The sequence below is a fragment of the Tachyglossus aculeatus genome, chromosome 19 (genome assembly GCF_015852505.1).
Source record: "Tachyglossus aculeatus isolate mTacAcu1 chromosome 19, mTacAcu1.pri, whole genome shotgun sequence".
Classification (NCBI taxonomy): Eukaryota; Metazoa; Chordata; class Mammalia; order Monotremata; family Tachyglossidae; genus Tachyglossus; species Tachyglossus aculeatus.
Window position 1 is genome coordinate 20,580,302 of NC_052084.1, and position 25,473 is coordinate 20,605,774.

General features: G+C 46.9%; 1 protein-coding gene across 6 annotated transcripts in view; it reads left to right on the forward strand.

Annotated features, from left to right (window-relative positions):
• The first annotated feature begins 3,609 nt into the window (after window positions 1-3,609).
• The window catches only part of FYN (FYN proto-oncogene, Src family tyrosine kinase), a 267,959-nt gene continuing 246,095 nt past the window's right edge, over window positions 3,610-25,473 (forward strand). For 5 of the 6 annotated variants that reach the window (XM_038760919.1, XM_038760918.1, XM_038760926.1 and 2 more), the window contains exon 1: window positions 3,611-3,848. The gene's annotated coding sequence lies outside the window, so the exon portion shown is untranslated. Of the gene's footprint in view, window positions 3,849-25,473 lie in introns of all 6 variants that reach the window. The other variant, XM_038760925.1, reaches the window with a different exon arrangement.

Below are 25,473 nucleotides of genomic sequence, written 5' to 3' on the forward strand. Positions count from 1 at the left end.
GGAAGGCAAGTGTTCCTTTTCATGTAGTTACATCCTGCCTCTAAAACTTTACTAGGAAATTGAAGTCTAATGTGCTCTGAAATACACAATAAAGGCTATCACTCCATCAAGAAAGAAATGCTATATCCAGCAAGGAACAAAACATGTGAGCAGTTGGAATCACTGGTATTTATTGAACATTTACTGTGTGCAGAGCCCTGTACTAAACCTTAGCACTGTTGGACAATCATTAGTACTTGAAGTCAACATTTGGGAGACTAATAGGCTATTTTTTGACATCCTAAAATGAATCTCATGTCCTTATCCCAATCCATCTTTACCCCATTCCTTCTATGCATTTCTGGCTGTAATCACTTTCATTCATTCATTCATTCATTCGTGTTTATTGAGAGTTTACTGTGTGCAAGGCACTGTACTAAACACTTGGGAGAGTGCACTATAACAATAAACACTCACATTCCCTGTCCACAATGAGTTTACAGTCTAGAGGGGGAGAGACTGCAATACAAATAAACAAATGACAGATATGGACATAAGTGCTGTGGGGCTGGGACGGGGGAAGAGCAAAGGGAGAAGTCAGGGTGACACAGAAGGGAGTGGGAGAAGAGGAAAGTCGGGAGCTTAGTCTGGGAAGGCTTCTTGGAGGAAATGTTCCTTCAATAAAGCTTTGAAGGTTGAGAGAGTAATTGTCTATCAGATTTGAGGAGGGAGGGTGTTCCAGGACAGAGGCAGGACGCGGGCGAAGAGTGGGTGGTGAGACAGGCAAGATTGAGGCCCAGTGAGAGTATTAGCACTAGAGGACCAAAGTGTGTGGGCTGGATTGTAGAAGGAGAGAAGCTAGGTGAAATAGAAGGGGGCAAGGTGGTGGACTGCTTTAAAGCGAATGGTGAGGAGTTTTTTTGTTTTTAAACGGGCAAGGGTGAAGGTGAGTATACTGTACATTAGATGTGGGCAGGGAATACGTTGCATTGTACTCTCTCAAGCCTGGAGCAGTAACGGAAAGAGCACAGGCTTGGGAGTCAGAAGTTATGGGTTCTAATCCCGGTTCCTCCACTTATCAGCCGTGCGACTTTGGGTAAAGGACTAAACTTCTCTGTGCCTCAGTGACCTCATCTGTAAAATGGGGATTAAGACTGTGAGCCCCACGTGGGACAACCTGACGACCTTGTATCTATCCCAGTGCCTAGAACAGTACTTGACACATAGTAAGTGCTTAATACTATTATTATTATTATTACTACAGTGCCCTGCACAGTTAGCACTCAATAAATACTATGGAATGATCTTAACTTTGATAAAATAATGACATTGCCTAAGGATGCTTCTGCTCTCCTTCTCTCTCTCTCACACACACACATTACACACACACACTATACCCCCACACGCACTACACACACGGAGTTCATGTCATTTCCAAGGGCATGCTCTTGGTGCGTTCTCATTGCTTTCTATCACTCAGTAAAGAGAGGTCAGAGGGTGGGCCAGGTCTACTGCCATGCTCCGCGTAGCCTGCCCCCTGCGCGGCTCCCTATCTTTCCTCCTCCCTGGGGCCCAGAAGGGAGGCAGGTTGTCCCTTTTGTCCCCGCAGACCTCTGCAACCTGAAGGGCTGGGGGACGAGGGAGTGACAGGTGTTTATTTAAAAAAAGAACCAAAGGAAGGAGAGAGTTTGGGGTGTGCGGCCGGGGCCGCCCGGGCTGCGGGAGAAAGGAGCCGCGCCGGGGCCCCGCGCGCCTTCCGCGCCCTGCCCGGGGCCGGACCAATCAGCGCCTCGCGCGCGCCGCGGAGGGCGCTCCTGATTGGACGGCGAGCCCTGCTCCGCGGCTCCCCGCCCTCCGCGGCCCGCGGTAATGATAATAATAATGATGGCATTGGGGAAGCGCTTACTATGTGCAAAGCACTGTTCTAAGCGCTGGGGGGGGGGGAATACAAGGTGATCACGTAGTCCCACGTGGGGCTCACAGTCTTCATCCCCATTTGACAGATGAGGTCACGGAGGCTCAGAGAAGTGAAGTGACATACCCAAGGTCACAGAGCAGACGAGAGAAGCATTCATTCAATCGTATTTATTGAGCGCTTACTGTGTGCAGATCACTGTACTAAGCGCTTGGGAAGTACAAGTCGGCAACATACAGAGACAGTCCCTACCCCAAAATGGGCTCACAGTGTAGAAGAAGCGTGGCTCAGTGGAAAGAGCGGGAGTCAGAGGTCATAGGTTATAATTCTGGCTCTGCCTCTTAATAATAATAATGGCATTTATTAAGTGCTTACTATGTGCAAAGTACTGTTCTAAGCGCTGGGGAGGTTACAAGGTGATCAGGCTGTCCCACAAGGGGCTCACAGTCTTCATCCCCATTTGACAGATGAGGTCACTGAGGCTCAGAGAGGTGAAGTGACTTACCCAAGGTCACACAGCAGACGAGAGAAGCATTCATTCAATCGTATTTATTGAGCGCTTACTGTGTGCAGATCACTGTACTAAGCGCTTGGGAAGTACAAGTCAGCAACATATAGAGACGGTCCCTACCCAACAACGGGCTCACAGTCTAGAAAGAGGGTGGCTCAGTGGAAGGAGCTCGGGCTTGGGAGTCAGAGGTCATAGGTTCTAATTCCGGCTCCGCCTCCTAATAATAATAATAATGGCATTTCATTCATTCATTCATTGAGCGCTTAATGTGTGCAAAGCACTGTTCTAAGCGCTGGGGAGGTTACAAGGTGATCAGGTTGTCCCATGGGGGGGCTCACAATCTTATTCCCCATTTTACAGATGAGGTAACTGAGGCACAGAGAAGTTAAGTGACTTGCCCCAAGTCACACAGCTGACAATTGGCAGAGCCGGGATTCGAATCCATGAACTCTGACTTCAAAGCCCATGCCCTTTCCACTGAGCCACGCTGCTTCCCCCAAGTGCTTCCTATGTGCAAAGCACTGTTCTAAGCGCGCGGGGGGGCGGTGTTTACAAGGTGATCAGGTCGTCCCACTGGGGGCGCTCACAATCTTAATCCCCATTTTACAGATGAGGTCACTGAGGCCCAGATAAGTGAAGTGACTTCCCCAAAGTCACACAGCTGACAGTTGGCGGAGCTGAGATTTGAACCCCTGACCTCCGACTCCCAAGCCCGTGCTCTTTCCATTGAGCCACAATGCTTCTCTTAGCTGTGTGACTTTGGGCAAGTCACTTGACTTCCCTGTTCCTCAGTGACCTCATCTGTAGAATGGGGATGAAGACTGTAAGCTCCACATGGGACAACCTAATGACCTTATATCCCCCCCCCCCCCCAGCGCTCAGAGCAGTGCTTGGCACATAGTAAGCGCTTAACAAATACCAAAATTATTATTACTATTATTATGTGGGGGAGGCGGGATTAGAAGCCAGGACCTCTGACTCCCCAGCCCGGGCTCTTTCCCCGCCCTCCCTCCGCTCCGCTCCGCCCCCCTTCCCCGGGGTGTCCCGCCCCCCCGGCCCGGTTCTCCGCCCCCGGAGCGGCGGCGGCGGCGGTGTCGGCGGAGCCGTTGCGCCATCTGGCAGGAGGAGGGGGTGAGGAGCCGGCAAGGGGCGGGCAAGGGGCGGTGGCAGCGGCGGCCACCACCACGACAACGACGAGGAGGAGGAGGAGGAGGGAGGGGACGCCGCGGGCCCCGGCCGACACCGACAGGCCCGGCCGCGGGAGCCGGAGGGACACCGCCCCGCGACCCCCGACCTGCCGCGACTCGGGGGGAGCCGACCAGAACGGACCGGAGCGGAGCGGAGCCGGAGAGGGAGCGGGGCCGGAGCCGCCCGCCCCGGGCGCCCCCAGGATCATGTGAAAGCCTCCCGACCCCGGCCGTCTGCCCGCCCGCCCCGACCCAGGTACCGACCCGGACCCGGAGGGAGGGAGGGAGGACCGCCGCGGGGAGGACGACGAGGAGGAACAGTGCCGGGGATGCTGATGCTGCCCGCCCAGCCTCGGTGGTGGTAGTCCTCCTCCTCCTCCTCCTCGCCGCCCTGGCCGTGGTCCGGCTGCAGAGCCGGGGCCGCGCTCCACGCCCCCGGGCGCTCGAACCTCGGATCCGTGCCCAGCGGGGCACCGGGGCAGCCCGCCGCCCCCCCCCGGGCCCCGGCCGGGCCCCACGCCAACGCTGCCGGGCCCGGGCCCGCACGCCGGAGGGCGGAGCGGAGGAGGGGGCCCCGGCCCCGCCTAGGGTGGGCGCTCCTCCCCCCCCTCCCCGACCCTCTCCCTCTTTGCCCCCTGATCTGCTCCTCGAGACCCACACCTGGGGATGGGGGGAGCAGCGGCCGGGACCCTAACGGGGTTGGTGGTGGCGGTGGGGGGGTGTTTGTGTGTGTGTGTGTGTTTTATTTTCATGACGAGGATGATGTAATGGGTGAATAATCGCCGATCCGAGGGAGTCAGGCCCGGCCTCCTCCTGCCTCCCTCCTCCATCATCTCCAACTGTCCCTTCCCCCCTCCGGTCCACAGTCCTGCCAGCATCCGCCCTCTTTCCCCCTCTCCCCTCTGCTGCTCCCAGCCAACCTCTGCCACCCGCGCCTCCTTTGCCTCCTTACTGTGGTTCTCTTGTAGGTCCCTTTGCTCCTCCACCTTCCGTTTATTCCCTCTCCTGCCCATAAGAATGCTGTTCCATCTCCTCCTCCTCTTCCCATTCCCTCCTTCTCCTTCTTAGCTTCCCATTTCCTCGTTTTCCTTCTTAGGTTCCCATTTCCTCCTCCTCCATCTCAGCTTCCTATTGCCTCCTTCTCACCTTCCCATTCCCTCCTTCTCAGTTTCCCATTCCCTCCTTCTACTCCTCCTCCTCCTTCTCGGCTCCCCCCCGCCCCCCCTCGCCCCATGCCGTTGCGTTTCCTCTTCCTACTTCTTCAGATCATTTGCTGTTTTTATTTTGTCCCCTCCCTTCCCTTAAATCCCAGGCCCCGGGAAGAGGGTTTGCAGAGCCATTAAGAGACAACCGAGATTCATCGCAGGGTCTACATACACTGCAACTGACTGCAGAATAGGAGGAGGGGAATGGGAGAATAGTAAATAAAATGAGCCTTCTTTCCCTCTCCCCAAACCTCTCTGTGCCTGTGGGGGTGGAGGGACACAAAGGCTCCTTTTAGTGCCCAGTGAGGACACACAGCACCCAGGGTATTGGGCTTTCTTTTCCTCCGAGTTTCTTATTTCTGTTCCCCGGGGCTTCCCTTTCTCAGTCTCTCCCCAGATGAGGCGGGTGATCTGCCATCAGATCCTCTCCTGCCACATTTTAGTGACAAAGATAAAGCATCAGATGCCACCCTGAGGGTCAAAGGATTGTAATGGATGTGCAGAAATAAAGTCAATATTTGGAACCGAACAGTTGCCGATGATTGTTTTTGTTTATTTTAATCTGCTTCCTTGGAGTAATTGTTCTGCCGTTTTCGGTGGCTTCTTGTCCATTTTTCGAGGGGTAGAAACTAGGGCCTGAGGGTAAGGTGGAACGGTAAAGCAGGACTTCACATGAGACAAGAGAAAGAAATTGATGGCTCGATCCATTCATTATGCTGGGGAGGAGAAAGCGGGAGACCTTACGTTTTCTAGTCAAGTGCACAAGGCTGCACACTTGAATCCTTTGTTTTGAAATCCAGTCGGTGGGTTCCCCGCCCTGGGGCATATGTGACTATGTTCAGGAGCCCGGTGGAGGCATCACAGGTTGGCAAGAAGTGTGGGGTTGGAAAGACTTGGGGGAGGCCTCATCGCTTTCCTACCAGTTGAGTAGCCTTCTCACTCCCACACCCTTCCTCCTACCAGCCAAACAGAGGCAAGATTTTTTCCACCCTTTGTGTTCTTTACTCAGTTTTCCCTCTAGCTTAGAGGAAGTGGTTGTTTTAATGTCTTCAGCCGGGTATAGGTAATTGCCACACTTTGGCGGTCTTTTGTGTGTATTACAGTAAACTCGTTCATGTCATCCTCGGGAAGAGTTTGCCTCCTCTTGTGTGATTTTTTTTAATGCGGCATATAGCATGCAGAATCAATCATGGAAAAACTTAGTTCACTGAGTGCCATCCTGTAGTATTGTGGCAGATTTCATCAAAGGGGGATTGTCTCAAAATTTGTCTTTAAGTATATGCTTAAGAAAAATGGTTTGTTGGAACTCAATATCCCTGGGCATTTTTTTCAAAAGATTTTTTATTAGTGGGCTCTTTTTTATTGGAGGGAAAAGTAATGTAGGTAACAGAGTTTACTTCAGAAAACCAAGGGTTTTTTCTTTTTCTAGACTCTAGCTAGCTAGTCAACAAACAGAACAGCTAAATCGAGCAATGCTAAGCAAAAGGGACATAATGGATGAGATGGAATTTTAACGAAACCCAAAGACCAGTTGGTCTTGATTTCTCCGAATGTCCATCGTAGAGGTTAGATTTACCTTGCTAGTAAAGCTCCATATAATTGTGCATTAAGCTTGTCTTTTTGATGAAATTTTTGATGTGCTGACAATTGTCGATTCTCAATTAATAACAGGCTTTTGAAATAACAGGCTCTTCTAACAGCAATACTTTTTCTCTTCTGTTGTCAGCAAGTAATTGACTTGGCTGCCATTCTTTGCCTTCAGCTTTAGCGGTTCTGTTCTCAGCATGGTTGCTTATCTTGTGATTGGACTCATAATAGCATGAAATCCCGACTGCTTTATATAGGTTACAGAGAGAATTTTCAGATTGGTTGTGAAGCAATCCCTGTTAAAGCAGTATGGGCTAGTCCAGTACAGAGAGAGGAAAAAAAAGTGCTGTGAAAACGTGTTAGGATAGACGGGGGCAGATTAAAGCAGGATCTGTCAGTGCAAGGATCTGGACTCTATTCTGCAGGTGCCTACAGATCGTACTGACGTTTGGAGGCCTGGGCTGGTGTGCTGTTAATCCAGGAATCAGCTGCAGCCATGGGCAGGGCACACTCCATTTTTTTAGACCCACCTCGATGATTTGCTCTGTTCCTGTTCTGGTAGAGACCGAGGCCAGGCAGTTCCCCTCTTGAGCATTGTTGTGTCTCACAAGGCTCCATCTCCCAATCCATCATTTGCTTCTGTTATTTACCTGAGGACCTAGAAAGAGAGGCTGGGTAAGGAGAGACGTATAGCCAGGTGGAGCTCTGAACACCCATTGCCGTTTCCGAGGCAGATTTTCTTGGCCGATCCTATCCCACCTGGCCCAGGTTCCCTTCCTGGTCCTGCTTCTCCTACATCCCCCCAAAGCCAAGGCTGGGATTGCACTATCTGGGGCTGGGATTGGGATCAAAAGGGGGCCCAAACCTCATTATTTCCAGAGAATTCTGCTGGGCCTATGCAGTTCGTGGGCATATACCCAGTGGTCTCTGGAGGCTGCCCTGTTTGAGGAGGGAGGCCAATGTGGAGGTGCCAAAGGGCATTCACACCTGGTGACCTGACTCAGCCCAGCCTTGTGGACAGATCTGTGTAAGGACTTAGAGCTTGATCCAGACATGAGCTCCAGTGACTTTCTCTCGTGACCTCTGGGTATAAAAAATGAAATCATCTCCCTCCATATTCTCTGAATTCCCTCTCATATCTGTTCGTATACATTAGTGTTTATGCACTCCAGTCACGCTATATGCATGTGTGTGTTTGTGTGTGAATCAATAGGTGTTTATGCCCTACTGCAGTAGATGAATTGTAAAAAATTTGTAGTCTAAGTTGCAGCTGTGGGTGGTGTTATTTCCTGTGTAACAAAAAAAAAATGAGAACTGTGGTTCCTTCCCAGCCAACTGCATCAGTGGCCTAGAGGGAAAGACAGAGAGAGAGAGGCTGTCTTGGACATGAGAGTCCATCAAAGGCCCTCCAGGGACATAAGGCCTAAAGAGAAGGAAGGGAGACAGAAAGTATGTGTGTGAATTTTTAAAAGTCTTGCTGGAACAAGAAAGCCTGAAACGAGTTTTGAGTGGACTAGGAAAATGATTCTTGGCAAGGGTTGGGAGAGTAGTTTGGAAGAGAAGTTTGAGAAACATAGTGCTTTGGTCGGGGGGGGGGGGGGGGCATTGCCTTAAAAAACTGAAGACTTGAAAACTCTCATTTAATGTTTGCTGAAGTTTGTAGGCCATTTACAGAACAGCTCCCTTGTCAAATGATAATCAGAATGTTAGCATTGTTCCAATGTGAATCTCTTGTGCTTATGCTAGTACAGCAGAACTCTGAAATTTTGTTTTCATATTATAAATGGTTTGCGTGCAAGGAGGTGACTCGCCTTGATGGTTTTTGTTTCTGGGCTTGTGGAATCATTCAAAAGAGCTAGAAATGTCCCAGTTTACAATTTTGAAGCAACTAAAGGAAATAAATGAACTGGCTAAATGATGGTATTCAACTGGAATAGGGTCCGCAAGAGGCCTTTATGGCCAGAGATTCTTTGGGTTTGATTAGAACAGAAGAATAAACTGGTATGAGAAAAGTTGAATTGGAGATAGCTCTCCCTCTCTCCTTCATTTATTGATTTTTTTTTCAATGTATGGAGAGAATATTGCCACCTGGGCCGACAGCAATATTATTGGTGTTGTGAGGAGCTCGCTGACCGTACCTCAATCAACAGTATTTATTGAGCTCTTGCTGTGTACACAGCACTATACTAAGCGCTTGGGAGAGTACAATACAACAGAGTTAGTAGATGGGTCCCTGCCCACAAGGAGCTCACAGTCTATGGGGGGGGAGGGGGGGCGCGACATGTGGTGAGGGTCCGGGAAGCCATGGATCTGCCATGAGCCCTCCCTTCTGTCCTGCCCCAGCCTTGCCTCCCAGCGGGCCAAGGCTGCAATAGTAGCAGTAGTAATAATAATAATAATACTCATGGTATTTGTTAAGTTTTACTGCGTGTGAGGCACTGTATTAAATGCTGGGATGAATACAAGCAAATTATGTTAGACGCGGTCCCTGTCTCCTATGGGACTCACAGTCTTAATCCACATTTTACAGTTGAGGGAACTGAGGCACAGAAAAGTGAAGCCTCGTTCTCGCCTGTCCCGCCGTCGACCCCCAGGCCACATCCTCCCCCTGGCCTAGAATGCCCTCCCTCTGCACATCTGTCATGCTAGCTCTCTTCCTCCCTTCAAAGCCTTACTGAGAGCTCACCTCCTCCAGGAGGCCTTCCCAGACTGAGCCCCCTCCTTCCTCTCCCCCTCCCCATCCCCCCGCCTTACCTCCTTCCCCTCCCCACAGCACCTGTATATATGTGTATAAGTATATATGTTTGTACATATTTATTACTCTATTCATTTTACTTGTACATATTTATTCTATTTATTTTATTTTGTTAATATGTTTTGTTGTCTGTCTCCCCCTTCTAGACTGTGAGCCTGCTGTTGGGTAGGGACCGTCTCTATATGTTGGCAACTTGTACTTCCCAAGCGCTTAGTACAGTGCTGTGCACACAGTAAGCGCTTAATAAATACAATTGAATGAATGAATGAATGAAGCCATTTGACCAGGGTCACCCAGCAGACCAGTGGCAGAGTCGGGATTAGAACCCAGATCCTTCTGACTTCTAGACCCATACTCTACCCACTATGCCATGCTGATACTAGTATTCATTGAGTGTGCATTGGGTGCAATGCACTGCATATGAAACGCTTGCAAAGCACCACATAGAGAAGTGACATGTTCCCTGCCCTCAAGGAGCTTACACAGTAACACCTCAAATATAGTATGTTTAAAACAGAACGTCTTAACTTCCCACCCAAACCTGGTCCTCCCCCTCACTTTCCCATCACTATAGACGGCATCACATCCTTTGAATATTCAACCCAAATATTCAGTCCATCACTATATCCTGTCAATTCGACCTTCACCACATTGCTAAAATCCACCTTTTTCTCTCCATCCAAACTGCTGTTACAATGTTCCAAGCATTTATCCCATCCTGCCTTGATTACTTCATCAACCTCCTTGCTGACCTCCCTGCATCCTGTATCTCACCATTCCAGTCCATACTTCACTCTACTGCCCAGATCATTTTTTAACAAAATGTTCAGGTCATGTTTCCCCACTCAAGAAACTCCAGTAGTTGCCCCTCCAACTCCACATCAAACAAAAACTCCTCTCCATTGACTTTAAAGCACTCAATCACCTTGTCCCCTCCTACCTCACCTTGCTACTCTCCTAGTACAACCTAGCCCACACAATTCGCTCCTGTAATGCTCACTTTCTCACTATGTCTCTATCTAATCTATCTCTGTGCTGACCTCTCACTCTTTCCTGCCTCCGGCCTCTGGCTTTCCTCCCTCCCCATATCCGACAATTACTCTCTCCTGCTTTAAAGCCTTACTGAAGGCACATCTCCTTCAAGAGGCCTTCCCTGACTGAGCACTCCTTTCCTCTTCTCCAGCTGCATTCTGAATCACCCTGACTTGCTTCCTTTATTCATCCCCTCCGCCCCACAGCACTTATGCACATATCTGTAATTTATTTACATTAATGTCCATCTCCCCCTCTAGACTGTAGGCTTCTTGTGGGCAGGGCATGTGTCTGTTTATTGTTGAATTGTATTTTCTCAAGCACTTATTAAAGCACTTTGCACACAGTAAGCGCTCAGTAAATACAATTGAATGAATTAATGAATCGAGACGGACATCAAAAATATTTACAGCTGAACGTAGATCAAATGAACGTGTCGGCTAAAGGTGGTTATAAATGAAGTATTACTACTGCTACTACTAATAATTGTAGTACTTGTTAAGTACTTACTATGCATCAAGGACTGTTCTACGCACTGGTGTAGATACAAGTCAGTCAGGCTGGACACAGTCCCTGTCCCACATAGGGCTCACAGTCTTCATCCCCATTTTACAGCTGCAGTAACTGAAGCGACTTGCCCAAGGTCACACAGCAGACGTGGTGGAGCCGGGATTAGAACCCCTGACCTTCTGACTCCCAGTCTGGTGCTGTATCTACTAAGCCACACTGCTTCTCCGTCTATTAAAGGGCTGGTATTTGCTGGTGGGATTGAAGGGTTCAAGGCATTGGGGATTTTAGTGGGGAAGGCTTTGCTGGAGATAGGATTTTTGAAGGGGAGGGTTGGGAGGAGGTTACAGTTTTCAGGAGAGAGATAGTTCCAGACAAGGAAAGTGAAACAAGTCGGGGGATGGATGCGGGGGAATCAAGGGCAAGGTACAGCAAAGGAGGAAGGAAGAGATTGGTGAGGGACGGGATAGGACTGGACAAGGGAGCAGTGAAAAGGGATGTAGGATGGGAAGATTTGGTGGAGAGCCTTGAAGCTAACCAAGAGAAGGTTTTGCAAGATGAGGAAGGGGAAGCCAAAATAAAAGTAGAGTGCAGTGTGCTGAGCAGTGTTTCAGGAATCAATTAATCAGTGGCATTTAGTGAGGTTTTATTGTGTGCAGAGCACTATGCTAAGTGTTAGGGACAGTATAATATAACAGAATTGGTAGACACATTTTTTAGACTGTGAACTCATTGTGGGCAGGGAATATATCTGTTGTTGTATTGTACTCTCCCAAGAGCTTAGTACAGTGCTTTGCACACAGTAAGTGCTCAATACATTTGATTGAGTGAATGAATGAACATTCCCTGCTCACAGGGGGAGGCAGACATTAAAATGAATTATAAATTTGTACATAAGTGTGTGGGCTGAGAATGGGGCGAATATCAAGTGATTAAAGAGCCCAGATCCACATGCATATGTGAAAGGAGAGTGAGTAGGGGAAATGAGAGCATAATCGGGGAAGGCCTGTGCCCTCGCACGGAAATACATATTGGCGGGGTGAGAGGATTGAGGCTGATACGGTATTCTAACCTCATTGATGAAAACTTCTAGTCTGGGGAGAGGGAGATGGTGGTTCCGGGCTTTGTGGTGTAAGGATCGATCAGTAAATCAGTTATAGTATTGAGCACTTAGTGGGGCAGAGCACTGTACTAAACACTTGGAAAAGTACAGTGTAAGAGAGGTTTTTATGGTATTTGTTAAGTATTTACTGTGTGGTAGACACTGAACTAAGCACTGGGGTAGATGGTAATGAAGTTGGACACAGTTCATGTTCCACATGGGGCTAAGAGATGTAATACCCATTTTACATATGAGTTAATTGAGGCATGGAGAAGTACCTCAAGTACTCAAGGTCACCCAACAGACCAGTGGCAGAGCTGAGATTAGAACCCAGGTCCTTCTGACTCCCAGGTCCGTGCTCTATCCACTAGGGCACGCTGACGAGTTTCCTGCCCACAGGGAGCTTCCAGTGTAGAAGGGGAGACAGAGATTAATATAAATCAATAGATTATGGTAATGTGCAAACACGTTTTGGGGTTGAGGGTGGGGTGAATAAAGGGTACACATTCAAGTGCAGGGGAGACACAGAAGGGAGAGGGAGAAGTGGAAATGAGGGTTTAGTCAGGGAAGGCCTCTTTGAGATATCACTGTAATAAGGCTTTAAAGATGGGGAGAGTGATGGTCTGTCTGATAGGAAGGGGGAGGGAGTTTCAGGCTAGAGGCAGGAAGTGGGAGATAGGGCCATGGCTAAAGAGATGAGACAGAGGTATGAGTAGGTTAGCATCAGAGGAGAGAGGTGAACTTGCTGGATTGTGGTAGGAGAGGAGCGAGGCAAGATAGAAGGGTTAAGGTGATCGAGTGCTTTGAGGCGTTTCTGTTTTTTGCAGAGGAAGATGGGCAACCCCTGGAGGTTGTTGATTGGGGAAACATAAACTGAATAGTTTTTTAGAAAAATGATCCAGTCAAGTATGAACTGGAGTTGGGAAAGGCAGGAAGCTGGGAGGTCAGCAAGGAGGCTGATGCCGTAGTCAAGGTAGGATAGAATAAGCGCTTCCGTCATTATGGTAGCAGTTTGGAGAGGAAAGGGCGGATTTTAGAGATACTGTGCAGGTGGAACCGACAGGATTTGGTTACGTGCTGCCTATGTTCGCTCAATGCGAGAGAGGAGTTGAGGATAATGCCAAGCTTAGGGGCTTGTGAGACGGAGAGGATGGTGATGCTTTCTACAGTGATGGGAAAGTCACGCAGAGGGCAGGGTTTGGGAGGTTGGATGAGGAGTTCTGTTTTAGATGTTTCCGACAAGTGGCAGAGCTGGGATTAGAACCTATGACCTCCTGACTCCCAGGCCCATGCTCTACCCTCTACACCATGCTATTTCTATTTGGGTGTCCAAGTAGATATGTCCCGAAGGCAGGAAGAAATACGAGACTGCAGAGAAGGGGAAAGATCAGGGCTGGAGATGCAGATTTGGGAATCATCCACATAGTTGAAGCCATGGGAGTGAGTGAGTGCTCTGAGGGAGTGAGTGTAGCTGGAGAATAGAACGGGACCCAGAATTGAACTTTGAGCAACTGTCACAGAAGGTGGGAGGAAAGGAGGAGCCTGTGAGAGAGACTGAGAATGAGAGGCCAGAGAGATAGGAGAACCAGGAGAAGACAGTATCAGTGAAGCCAAGATTAGGTAGTGTTTCCAGGAGAAGGGAGTGATTTGAATGTCAAGGGCATCTGAGACATCCAGTGGGATTAGAAGAACCAGTGGGATTAATCAGTCTGTTGTATTTATTGAGCACTTATTGGGTGCAGAGCACTGTACTGAGTTCTCGGTTAAGTACAATATAATAGATACATTCCCTGCCCATGGTGAGTTTATAGCGTAGAGGAATTAGAGAAGCAGCATCGCTTCGTGGATAGAGCACAGGCCTGAGAATCAGAAGGACCTGGGGTTTAATCCTGGCTCCACCACTTATCTTTTGTCTGATCTTGGACAAATCACTTAACTTCTCTGTGCTTCAGTTACCTCATCTGTAAAATGGGGATTATTGTGGAAAGGGACTGTGTCCGACGTGATTAGCTTGTATCTACCCCAGTGTTTAGGACATTGCCTGGCGCATAGTAAGCGCTTAACAAATACCAATAGCAACATAGAGGACAGTTTTCAAACTGATTGATTTGGATCTACCCCAGTGCTTAGTACAGTGCATGGCATAAAGTATGTATTTAACAAATGCCATTTAAAAAAAAACCCAGAAGATTTTGATGGTAGATTAAATGTGAGGGTTGAAAGAAAATGCAGTCGAGAATGACACCATGGTTATGTACGTCTGGGGCAAGGAGGGTAGTGACGACGAAGATGGGAAAGTTAGAAGGTGGAGTGGATTAGGGAGGAAAGGAGAGTAGTTTGGTTTTAGACATATTAAATTTGAGGTGCGGGTGGGAAATCCAAGAGAAGATGTCCAGGAGGCAGGAAGAGATTCAGGATTATAGGTTAGATGTGAGATTGACACTAGAGACGGTAGATGTGGCTGCCATCTGCAGCTGCAGTGGTGGGAGCTGGAACGTTTGGAGCAGATGTGCTCCCCTGGAGAGTGGGTGTAGTGCCCGAAGAGCGGGGGCCCCAGAACTGTGAGAGGATAATAATAATAATAATAATGATGGCATTTGTTAAGTGCTTAACTATGTGCCAAGCACTGTTCAAAGCACTGAATGAGAGGCCAAAGAGGAGCTGGCGTGCAAAACAGAGAAAGAGCAGTCAGAGAGGAAGCAGGAGAATTAGGTCAGGACCGTGTCAGTCAACCCAGTCCTGATAGCATGGCAAAGAGGAGGAGAAACTGGCCCGCTTTCTGTTTTTTTTGTTTCATTTTGTTTTGTTTTTGGTGTTCATTAAATGCTAACTCTGTGCCAGGCATTGTAGTAAGCCCTGGGGTAGGTACCAGCTAATCAGGTTGGACACAGTCCCTGTCCCACATAGGGCCCACAGTCTTAATCCCCATTTTACAGATGAGGTAAATGATAAAAATAATTATTGTGGCATTTGTTAAGTGCTCACTCTGTGCCAGGCACTGTACTAAGTGCTGGGGTGGATATAAGCAAATTGGGTTGGAAACAGTTCATGTCCTGGATGGGGCTCACAGGCTCAACCCCCATTCACAGATCAATCAATCAATCAATTGTATTTATTGAGCGCTTACTGTGTGCAGAGCACTGTACTAAGCACTTGGGAAGTACAAGTTGGCAACATATAGAGACAGTCCCTACCCAACAGTGGGCTCACAGTCTAGGAAGGTAACTGAGGCAAGGAGAAGTGAAATGACTTGACCAGGGTCACACAGCTGACAGGTGGCAGAGCTGGAATTAGTACCTATGACCTCCTAAATTCCCAGGTCCGTGCTCTACACCATGCTGCTTCTCCATGTTAAGTGACTTGCCCAAGGTCATGTATCAGACAAGTGGGTTAAGCAGGATTAGAATCCAGGTCCTTCTGCCTCCCAGGCCTGTGCTCTATATTCTAGGCCAGGCTGCTGCTTGTCCACTGAGTCAAAGGCTGCCAAGGGGTCCAGGGGAATCAGGACAGAATATGGCCCTTTGGAGTAGGCTTTAAGGAGCATATTAGTAGCTTTGGAATGGGCAGTCTTGGAGAAGTTGAAGGGGGTCAGAAGCCTGATCCTTCCAGGTCAAGAAGAGAGTTGTAAGAGAGGCAGTTGAGGGAAGCGGGTTTATATGATTCGCTCCAAGAGGTTGGTAGGACTGGGAGTGAGTAGATGTGACGATAGGTGGAGCAGACTGTGGAATCGGGAGAGTTTCCTTAGAATGAGGGAGATTGGAGCATGTTTGAAAGCAGAAGTGGGGAAGCTATCAGAGAGTGAAGCTTTGAAAATAGCAGTGAGGCAAGGGAAGAGGGTGAGAAGGCATAGAACAGTTGTGCAAGAGGCTCTGGAGAGCAGGTGGGAGTCCTCTTGAGAAACAATTGGGAGACAGGAGGAAGGCGAGGAAGCGAGAGTAGAGTGGTGACAGGAGGTGGGGGGATTTGCGGATGATTTCAGTTTTACCAACAAAAAAGATGACGAGGCCATCAGAGCTTAGGGAGGGTCGCAGTGGGGGAACCTAGTCAGAAGGTCATGGGTTCTAATCCCAGCCCCGCCACTCGTCAGCAGTGTGACCTTGGGTGTGTCACTTCTGTGGACTTCAGTTATCTGTAAAGTGGGGATTGAGACTGTGAGCCCCAAGTTGGACAAGGACTATGTCCAATTTGATTTGCTTCTATCTATCCCCAGCACTTAGAACAGTGCTTGGTGCATAGTAAGCGCTTAACAATTGCCATAATCATTATTATTATTAATAAACAGGGCCTTTTTGAGGGAAGTTAAGGTTTATAGATGGTGGGGGGTGTTCTAAGCACAGGAATCAGAGTTATTGAGTGGAGAAGTGATCTGAATTCTACTAGGATAAGGTGACTCTATAGTGGGGGAATTGTGCCCTGAGCCTGCCTTTCTCCAACCTGTCTTCAGCTGCCCAGGTGCTGGCACTGAGGAATTAGGTGGTGGGGGTCACCCAGGGCTGGAAAATGGAGATCCGGGTCAGGGCCTGATCTTCGTCTCCCGTGGCTCCTGTCTTAAAGCCCCCACTGCAGCAGCAAAAGTGCCCCACTCCCCACAGTCATCGCATTACTTATTGAGTTCCATTCAGAGAACTATAGTTCTTGTGGTTCAACCCTCATGCCGCTTTCTCACAGTATTTATGAAGAATTTACTATGTGTTAATCTCTGCGGTCAGTACAATTGCCAAGTGGAGCTCCTGGAAGTGGAGGGTAAGCAGGTGGCAGAAGTGGGAGGGTCCAGAGGAAATCGTCCTCTGTGAGAAGCACCTCTAAACTCTGCCCTCCAGACCCCTATCCCAGGGCTCTTCTGCAAGGAAAGCCTTCTGACAGTAAAAATTCCCTATCCTATTATTATTATCATTATTAGTAGTATTAGTATTATTACTGTGATTCTTTTAAGCATTTATATGTGCCAAGAAACATTCTCAGACCTAAGGCTGATGCAAGTTAACCAGGTTAGACAGAGTTTCTATCCCACACGAAGCTCTAAGTACCGTGTAAGTACAAGGGAGTAGTGTTAATCCCTGTTTTACAGATGAAGATACTGAGGCACAGAGAAGTTAAGTGACTTGTCTAAGGTCATACAGCAGTCTCATGGCTTCTCTCTGCCATCGCCTAATGAATGCCCTAGTTGTCTGCGGTGAGAATTGCATTGTGGGGGTTGAGGGGAGGAGAATACTCTGGGCTAGTCTCACTTTGTTTATATTACTGCAGTAGTATATGAGCCACATATTGCAGCTTACTCTGAACTATGTGATGAGTTTTAGGTAAAAATAGGGCTTGACTCGCATCTTCTCTTCTACTTTGAACTCCCTCCTCCTTCACATCCAGCAGACCACTGTGTCCCAACTGACTATCTTGTATCTACCCTAGTGCTTATTACAGTGCCTGGCACATAGGAAGCACTTAAATACCATTAAGAAAAAACCAAAACCCCACAGCTCTGCCCATCTTCCAAGCCCTTCTGAAATTACATCTCCTCCAGGAGGCCTGCCCTGATTCATCTTTCATTTCCCTTCCCTACATCATCCATTCCCCTCACACCCCACTAACCAACTGTCAGTTTACCACTTCCACTTTGCCTAAGCTCTTGGGTTTTCCCATCCTTCCTCCCCATCCCCCACCTTATCACTTTTATCTTTTATACTCTGTTATTTGTTTCTATCTGTTATTTATTTTAAGGTTTGTCTCCACTGTTGGATTGTATACTCCTTGAGGTCAGGGAACTGTCTACTAATTCTGTTATATTCTCCCAAGAGCTTAGCACTGTGCTCTGCACACAATAGGACCTCAGTAAATGCCATTGATTAATTAAAAATCTATTTAATTTGCCATTGTTGCTTCCTCGAGTACTCAGTACTGCAATGTATTATATCTCTTCCATGTGTACTAGTAACTTCCATTAGCAACATAAATAAAGAATAGATAGTAAAAGAAAGCCAGAGGCAGTTTTCAGTTGAACCTTTGAACATCCTGTGAATCCTGAGGGAGGTTCTGCATCAACACTTAATAATAACACTTAATAGTTATGAGCCTTTCTTTCAGTGAAACCTCAGGATGCATATTTACTTGCACAATTACCTTCATTGTATAATTTTCTCCCCTGTGCCCCAGGTCTTTTATTAGAAAATACTTTTTTGGCGGGGGAGGGGGGGGCATGTCCCACATATCGGTAATTGTAAGCAGCAATTGTGGCGTGTGCCAGGGTAGGAATGGGAAAGGGTCAGAACATGGCACCTCCAAAGACCAGTTCATGCTCTGGATACAAAGAGAGGGGAATGGGGGGCGGTTTACTGTAATTCCTTGTGAGAGCCTGGTGTGTGTGGTGCTTGGGAAAGTGTAATAGATGTAAGAGATGCAGTCTCAAGTGCCTTCTTACCTTTCTCATACTCTCCCCTCCATTTATTCCTCCTGCTCCTCTTATTTCTATACTAAATCCCCATGTAATAGTCCCTCCCCTCTTTTGGAGTTGAAAAACGTGGGGCAGTTATGTGAGTAAACATGACATTCTGAAGTTTAGTCCATTCCTCCAGAATTATATTGAAAGGCACTAATTCACTTTTTAGTGAGTAGAGGGTATAATTCCCCTTCATCGAGCTCCTCTTTTTATGATTTCATCTAAACTGGCCAATTGAGAAATCTTCAGTATTTATTGTGCATATGCAGAGCACTATACTGAGCACTTAGGTGAGTGCAATAGTGAAAGTAGATATAGTCCCTGCCCTCAAGGAGCTAAAGATCTAGTGGGGGAGTGTAAAATAAATTACAGGTTGGGGTAACACTTCGGAGGGGAAAATAAGGTACTAAGAGCTATGAGGGCTGGGGAGAATGTAGAAATACTGAAGTTGCAGGAGGAAGGGGATGTAGAGAGGGGAGATGAGAGTTTAATCAGGGAAGGCCTCCTGGAGGAAATTTGGTTTCAGTAGGGCCTTTAAGGTGGGGAGAAAAGTGGTCTGTCACATGTGAATGGGTGGGGAGTTCCAGGAAAAAGGGAGAACTTAAGAAAGAGGTCAGTGGTAAGAGAAACAAGAATGAGACATAGTGAGTAGGTTGGCTTCAGAGGAGCTCAGTGCATTGGGTGAGGAAGGGGGATAAGCAGAGGGGGTCAGGATGCATAGGGGAATGGCTGATCCCTGGAGATTTTTGAAGAATGGGAAGACAGATGCAAAGTGATGTGTTAGGAAAATGATTTGGGCAGGGAATGTGTCTACTAACTCTGTTGTGTTCTCCCAGGCATTTAGTACAGTGCTCTGCTCACAGTAAGCACTCAATAAATAGCACTGATGATCATCATCATCAATCGTATTGAGCGCTTACTATGTGCAGAGCACTGTACTAAGCGCTTGGGAAGTACAAATTGGCAACATATAGAGACAGTCCCTACCCAACAGTGGGCTCACAGTCTGAAAGGGGGAGACAGAGAACAAAACCAAACATACTAGCAAAATAAAATAAATAGAATAAATATGTACAAATAAAATAAATAAATAAATAAATAGAGTAATAAATATGTACAAACATATATACATATACACAGGTGCTGTGGGGAAGGGAAGGAGGTAAGATGGGGGGATGGAGGGGGGACGAGGGGGAGAGGAAGGAAGGGGCTCAGTCTGGGAAGGCCTCCTGGAGGAGGTGAGCTCTCAGCAGGGCCTTGAAGGGAGGAAGAGAGCTAGCTTGGTGGATGGGCAGAGGGAGGGCATTCCAGGCCCGGGGGATGATGTGGGCCGGGGGTCGATGGCGGGACAGGCGAGAGCGAGGTACGGTGAGGAGATTAGCGGCAGAGGAGCGGAGGGTGCGGGCTGGGCTGTAGAAGGAGAGAAGGGAGGTGAGGTAGGAGCAGGGGAGGTGATGGAGAGCCTTGAAGCCCAGGGTGAGGAGTTTCTGCCTGATGCGCAGATTGATTGGTAGCCACTGGAGATTTTTGAGGAGGGGAGTGATATGCCCAGAGCGTTTCTGGACAAAGATAATCCGGGCAGCAGCATGAAGTATGGATTGAAGTGGAGAGAGACACGAGGATGGGAGATCAGAGAGAAGGCTGATGCAGTAGTTCAGACGGGATAGGATGAGAGCTTGAATGAGCAGGGTAGTGGTTGGGATGGAGAGGAAAGGGCGGATCTTGGCAATGTTGCGGAGCTGAGACCGGCAGGTTTTGGTGACGACTTGGATGTGAGGGGTGAATGAGAGAGCGGAGTCGAGGATGACACCAGGGTTGCGGGCTTGTGAGATGGGAAGGATGGTAGTGCCGTCAACAGAGATGGGAAAGTCAGGGAGAGGGCAGGGTTTGGGAGGGAAGACAAGGAGTTCAGTCTTGGACATGTTGAATCTGAGGTGGCGGGCAGACATCCAGATGGAGATGTCCTGAAGGCATAATCCCCATTTTATAAATGAGGGAACTGAGGCTCAGAGAAGTGACTTGCCCAGGGTCACACAGCAGACAAGTGGCGGAAGCTCTATTCAGTTGTCTCTCCATCCAGAAGAAACTCCTGCTTGCTAAGGCACTTCATCAGTCCTCTTTCACTTATCATCCCTGTTCTCCCACTTCACCCCAGCTCACACTCTTCTTTCCTCCCAAGCTAACCTTCTCACTGTGTCTCCTTCTCAACTCACCCATTTCCTATCCCTTGACTGTATCCTTCCTCCTTCAAATCCTCCCCCTTCAAAGCTCCCTTGAAGTCCCACCTCCTCCTCAGTCATTCTCCAACTACCATTTTCACACTTATACTCTCACAACCACCCATACATAGCACTTTTGTATATACCAATGCATGTATCGTACAACTTAAGCAATTCTTAACTTACCTACCTTCCCATTCTCTTTTTTCTCCTTTGGTAATTGATTCTGTCTGTTGTTGGCAGGGATCGGGTTTTCCAGCTGAATTGTATTATAGTTTCTCAAGTGATTAGTACAGTGCTCTGCATACAGTAAGCAGTCAATACTGTCTTTGAACATTGGATATTTGCCCCATCCCCGGCCCCGCAACACTTATGTACATATCTTTAAATTATGTTATAAATTATTTATTCATATTAATGTCAGCCTCCCCCTCTAGACTGTTTGTTATGGGCAGGCAATGGGACTGCTAATCCCGTTGTATACCTCCAAGCACTTAGTGCAGTGCTCTGCACATAATAAGCGCTCAACAAATATCATTGACTGATTAAATGGAAATAAGTACCATTGACTGATTGATCCTTAGATTACTTAGGCATCAAGCCCATGTTGGGCAGGGACTGTGTCCCACCTGATTAAATTTTATCTACCCCAATACTTGAAACAGTGCTTGGCACATAGTACACACTTAACTAAATACCATCATATCACTAGTTATCATAATAATAACTCCAAGCTCCTTGAAGCCAGACCTTCCTGGGTCATCATGGCTTTGTCTTTTCCTTCTGGCCAAGTAGCATGACATTGTGGATAGAGCATGTGTCCGGGAGTCAGAAGGTCATGGGTTCTAATCCCTGCTCTGACACTTGCCTGCTGTGTGACCTTGGGCAAGTCACTTCACTTCTCTGGGCCTCAGATCCCTCATCTATAAAATGGGGATTAAGACTGTGAGCCCCATGTGGGATAGGGACGGTGTCCAACCCAATTTGCTTGTATCCACTCCAGCGCTTAGTACAGTCCAAGCACAGACTGGGTGCTAGGGACTGTACTAAGCGCTGGAGTGGATACAAGCAAATTAATAATAATTCTAGTATTTGTTAAGCACAGACTGTGTGCTTAACAAATACTAGAATTATTATTATTAATAAGCCTTCCTTACATTGCTCTCTCTGGCCACCTCATTCTTCACAGTTCAGTCATTCCATTGTATTTATTGAGTGCTTACTTTGTGCAAAGCACTCTACTAAGCACTTGGGAGAGTACAGAATGACAATAAACAGACACATTCAGTTGTTACTACAACCCCCAACACTGGTCCTTCAAACCTCATCACAGTTCCCTAGCTACATCACTGTTGCCCCTCATCATTGATATGATTTTAAACTAGATGGTAAGCTCACTGTTGGCAGGGAAAGTATCTACCAACTCCATTGTATTGTACGCTCTCAAACGCTTAGCGTAGTGCTCTGCACGCAATAAGCACTCAATAAATACCATTGATTGAGAGTTCCTGGTAGAAATACCACAAGTATTAAACCCACATTCTTATTTTTGCCCATCATTTTACAACAGCTGCACCCTGGCAAATGGTCCGTAAACCATTTGCATTAGATCAGGAGAGGCAGTTTCAGAGATCAAAGGCTTCTGTGAAAAGTGAAGAGAATGAGGCTCTAGCTACCAAAGACACAGGGTATAAGGCCTGTGTTGCATGGCTTTCACTGACAAGGCCCACACTTGGAATTGAGGAGTTTTGAAAATTTTTCTGGGACATGAGAGTGGTAGTGAGAGCCAAATATTCAAAGGCACAGGAGGAAGCGTAGAGAAGAAAAAGAACGAAGGCAAGCCCAGTGACTCTAAAGCCACAACTGCCCCGAACAGGTAGTGAAGAGTTACAGAAACATCAATCGGATGAGAGTCTCAGAGAGGAGCCAAAGGGGAGACTGAAGATTGCAAATCCTTCACAGAAAGACCTCTTACTTTGAAATGTTTTAAAAATAGAAGTTACCGGGATCTTTTTGAATTCTCGGCCTATATCTGATTAATTTTGACACTTTTTTTTCTTCAAAGCTTCCATCTCTGAGGAAGCCAGAAATAACAGATTTGGAATGTTTTTGTCAAAGGAGGCTGTCTCCTTGATAGCAAAAAGAAAAGCTTTAAATACAAACTGTCCTTTATTTAGGATGCTAAGTAATGACAATTTTTTGAGAAATGGAGGTTCCTATTTCCACCAAATATTCGGGTCCTCCTGAAAAGTAGACATGGATTATAATAATTATGTTTTTTTTTAAGCACTTACTATTTTCAAAGCTCTTCGGTAGATAGAAGATAATCAGGTCGGATACAGTCTCTGTCCCACATGGGGCTCACAGAAAGGGCTTTCTTTCAAATATAACCCCCCTGCCTGTCCTACAAAGTGCATAAGTATAGTTTTACCTCAAAGTTGCTGTTCATTCTTGGCACCTTATTTTTCACAACTAGTCGAGGGCGTTTATGCACGGTCCTTTCTTTCCATATCCTGCCCATTTTAAATATCAAGAATGTAAAAAAGCCCTTAGGCAAAATACATTGCTGTCATCTATTTAAAAGGAACATTTTAGCTGGTTTTTTTCTCAGCAGTAAGTCAAAAAATTTGTCAGTAGGCTAAAGGCTGTGTCTTGCAGATGCACTATCAGAAGTGAAGTAACTCCAGCCTGGTGTCTTGTGAGCAGTTCTGTCTTCTGAAATGCAGAGCGTATCTTCTCTTTTGCTTATTTGTACTCTTCACAACTTATGGGCCTCCCACCTCCACTAGAAACAGCTTAACAGGGCACCTGTGATCACTTATCATCGAATGTGATTCTGAATTGGAAACTATCCATTCCTTCCACCTTTTGAAAATGTTCATTCCCGTTGCTTTTTCTTCTTGGAGTTCTCTTTCCCGGTGTTTGTTTCTTGGCCTTTGCATAAATATCAGTAATGGTATTTATTAAATTCTTGCTATATGCCAAAGTGTGGCGCTAAGCACCATGGTAGATTCAGCTAATCAGATCAGATATAATCCCTGTCACCCATGGGACCCCCTGTCTAAAAGATGGGGACACCAGAGATCTTATCCCCATTTTACACATTGATGACATTTTAATAATCTAATTGCCTGAGGTTCCTGGAAAATAAACTACAAAAGAAAGGAAGATAAGTTAAGACCCTCTACTCGGTGTTTTCTGTTTTTTTGGCACCAACTGGTTTTCTGGAAGCTCCAGAGATTTCAGTTTAAACAACTTGATTTGATTTCAACAATTTGTCATCAGGATGGTAGACTTTTTTGGGAAACACATTTTTTGGAAGACTCTCCAAGATTCATGAATAAATAATGTCACTTGCCTGTAATGTCAGTCACTCTCAACACATGGCCCACCAGGTTCATGTGTCTGACAAATCCTCACCAGGGTCTTGCTAAGCCTTCCTGTGTGATGCACATTTGGTCTTCATTAATTACTTTCCATGGATGCTTCCAGCCTTCTATATTGGTTATTTCTTGGACGGATCACAGAAGCCACATCTGGTTCTCAAATATTTTCATCAACATCTCTTAGGAGCCATACTTGGGTCATGGTGAAACAGAATCATCAAAAGTCGTGGTGGGCAGGGAATGTGTCAATTTATTGTCATATTGTACCCTTCCAAGCGCTTAGTACAGTGTTCTGGACACAGTAAGCTCTCAGTAAATGAATGATGCGCTGAAACAAGCACTATCAGCTTTGCTGGATAGGACAGGGGAAGAGACTGAATGACATCAGTATATAGCCAAGTAGTCGCTCAGTGGCAACCTGAAATAAGCCAGCTGCAAGTAGAAGCAGCAGATTAAATCATTTTAAAGCTATAAGAAAACAGTTTCAATTTGTGTGGTATAGCAGCAGACAGATGTAGCCATCAGGAGGAGAAAGGTTCCTGAACTGAAGCAGGGGTTTGGGGTGGTGGGGATTCCATGAGGCAGAGTAGAAAATAGCAACAATGGCTACCAGTGACAAATGCATCAGTGGAACAATACACCTTCTTTAAATGCAAGCACACCGTGGATTGGCTTGTCAGTTACTGATTCAGGTACACCCACACATGTGAACCCAATCTCACCCGCAGTAGCACAGTTCCTGATGTAAAGGGTGGCTGTCAGCTTAGTGGATAGAGAACGGGCCTGGGAGTCAGAAGGTCATGGGTTCTAATTCCAGCTCCGCCACCTGTCTGCTCTGTGACCCTGGGCAAGTCACATTACTTCTCTGTGCCCGGGTGACCTCATCTGTAAAATGGGGATTGAGGCTGTGAGCCCCATGTGGGGCAGGGACTGTGTCCAACCAGATTTGCTTGTATCCACCCTGGTGCTTAGTGCTGTGCTTGGCACATAGTAAGCGCTTAACAAATACCACAATTATAATTATTATTACTATTATTAATGTGAGTTTGAGACAGAGGGCTGTTATTTGGAACTGATGGAAAGATCAAGGGCCTGGGAATCAGGGGACCTAGGGGTGCTAATCTTTGCTCTGCCATGTGCTTACTGGGTGACCATGGGAAAGTCATTTCACTTTTCTGTACCTCAGTTTCCTCATCTGTAAAATGGAGATTCAATACCTGTTCTCCCCCATACTTTATCTGAGAGCCCCACGAGGGACAGGGACTGTGTTCAATTTGATTATCCTATATCTGTCCCAGCGCTTAAAGTTAGTACCATGTGTGGCATACAGTGCTTAATAAATATTATTAGAAAAAAAGCATCCACCACAATTATTATTATTATTGTGATTGCTATTATTAACTGATAGCTACATCTAATTTTCTTGTGCAGAGGACTCTATTAAGCATTCGGGAGAGTGCCAACTTGAAATCTAATAGGGAATACGCAATGGTCTGGATTTTTTTTTCCTTTGTTGATTAGAAACAGGGCCTAATTATTCTTAAATTAGCTTTACTATAATTTAATCAGGCAGTTTTTTGGTGACTGATAGTGCTTGTTATAGCCACATTGAAAATTATGAAGTCAATTTATTTAGGAAAGTTATGAGCAGATTTTAA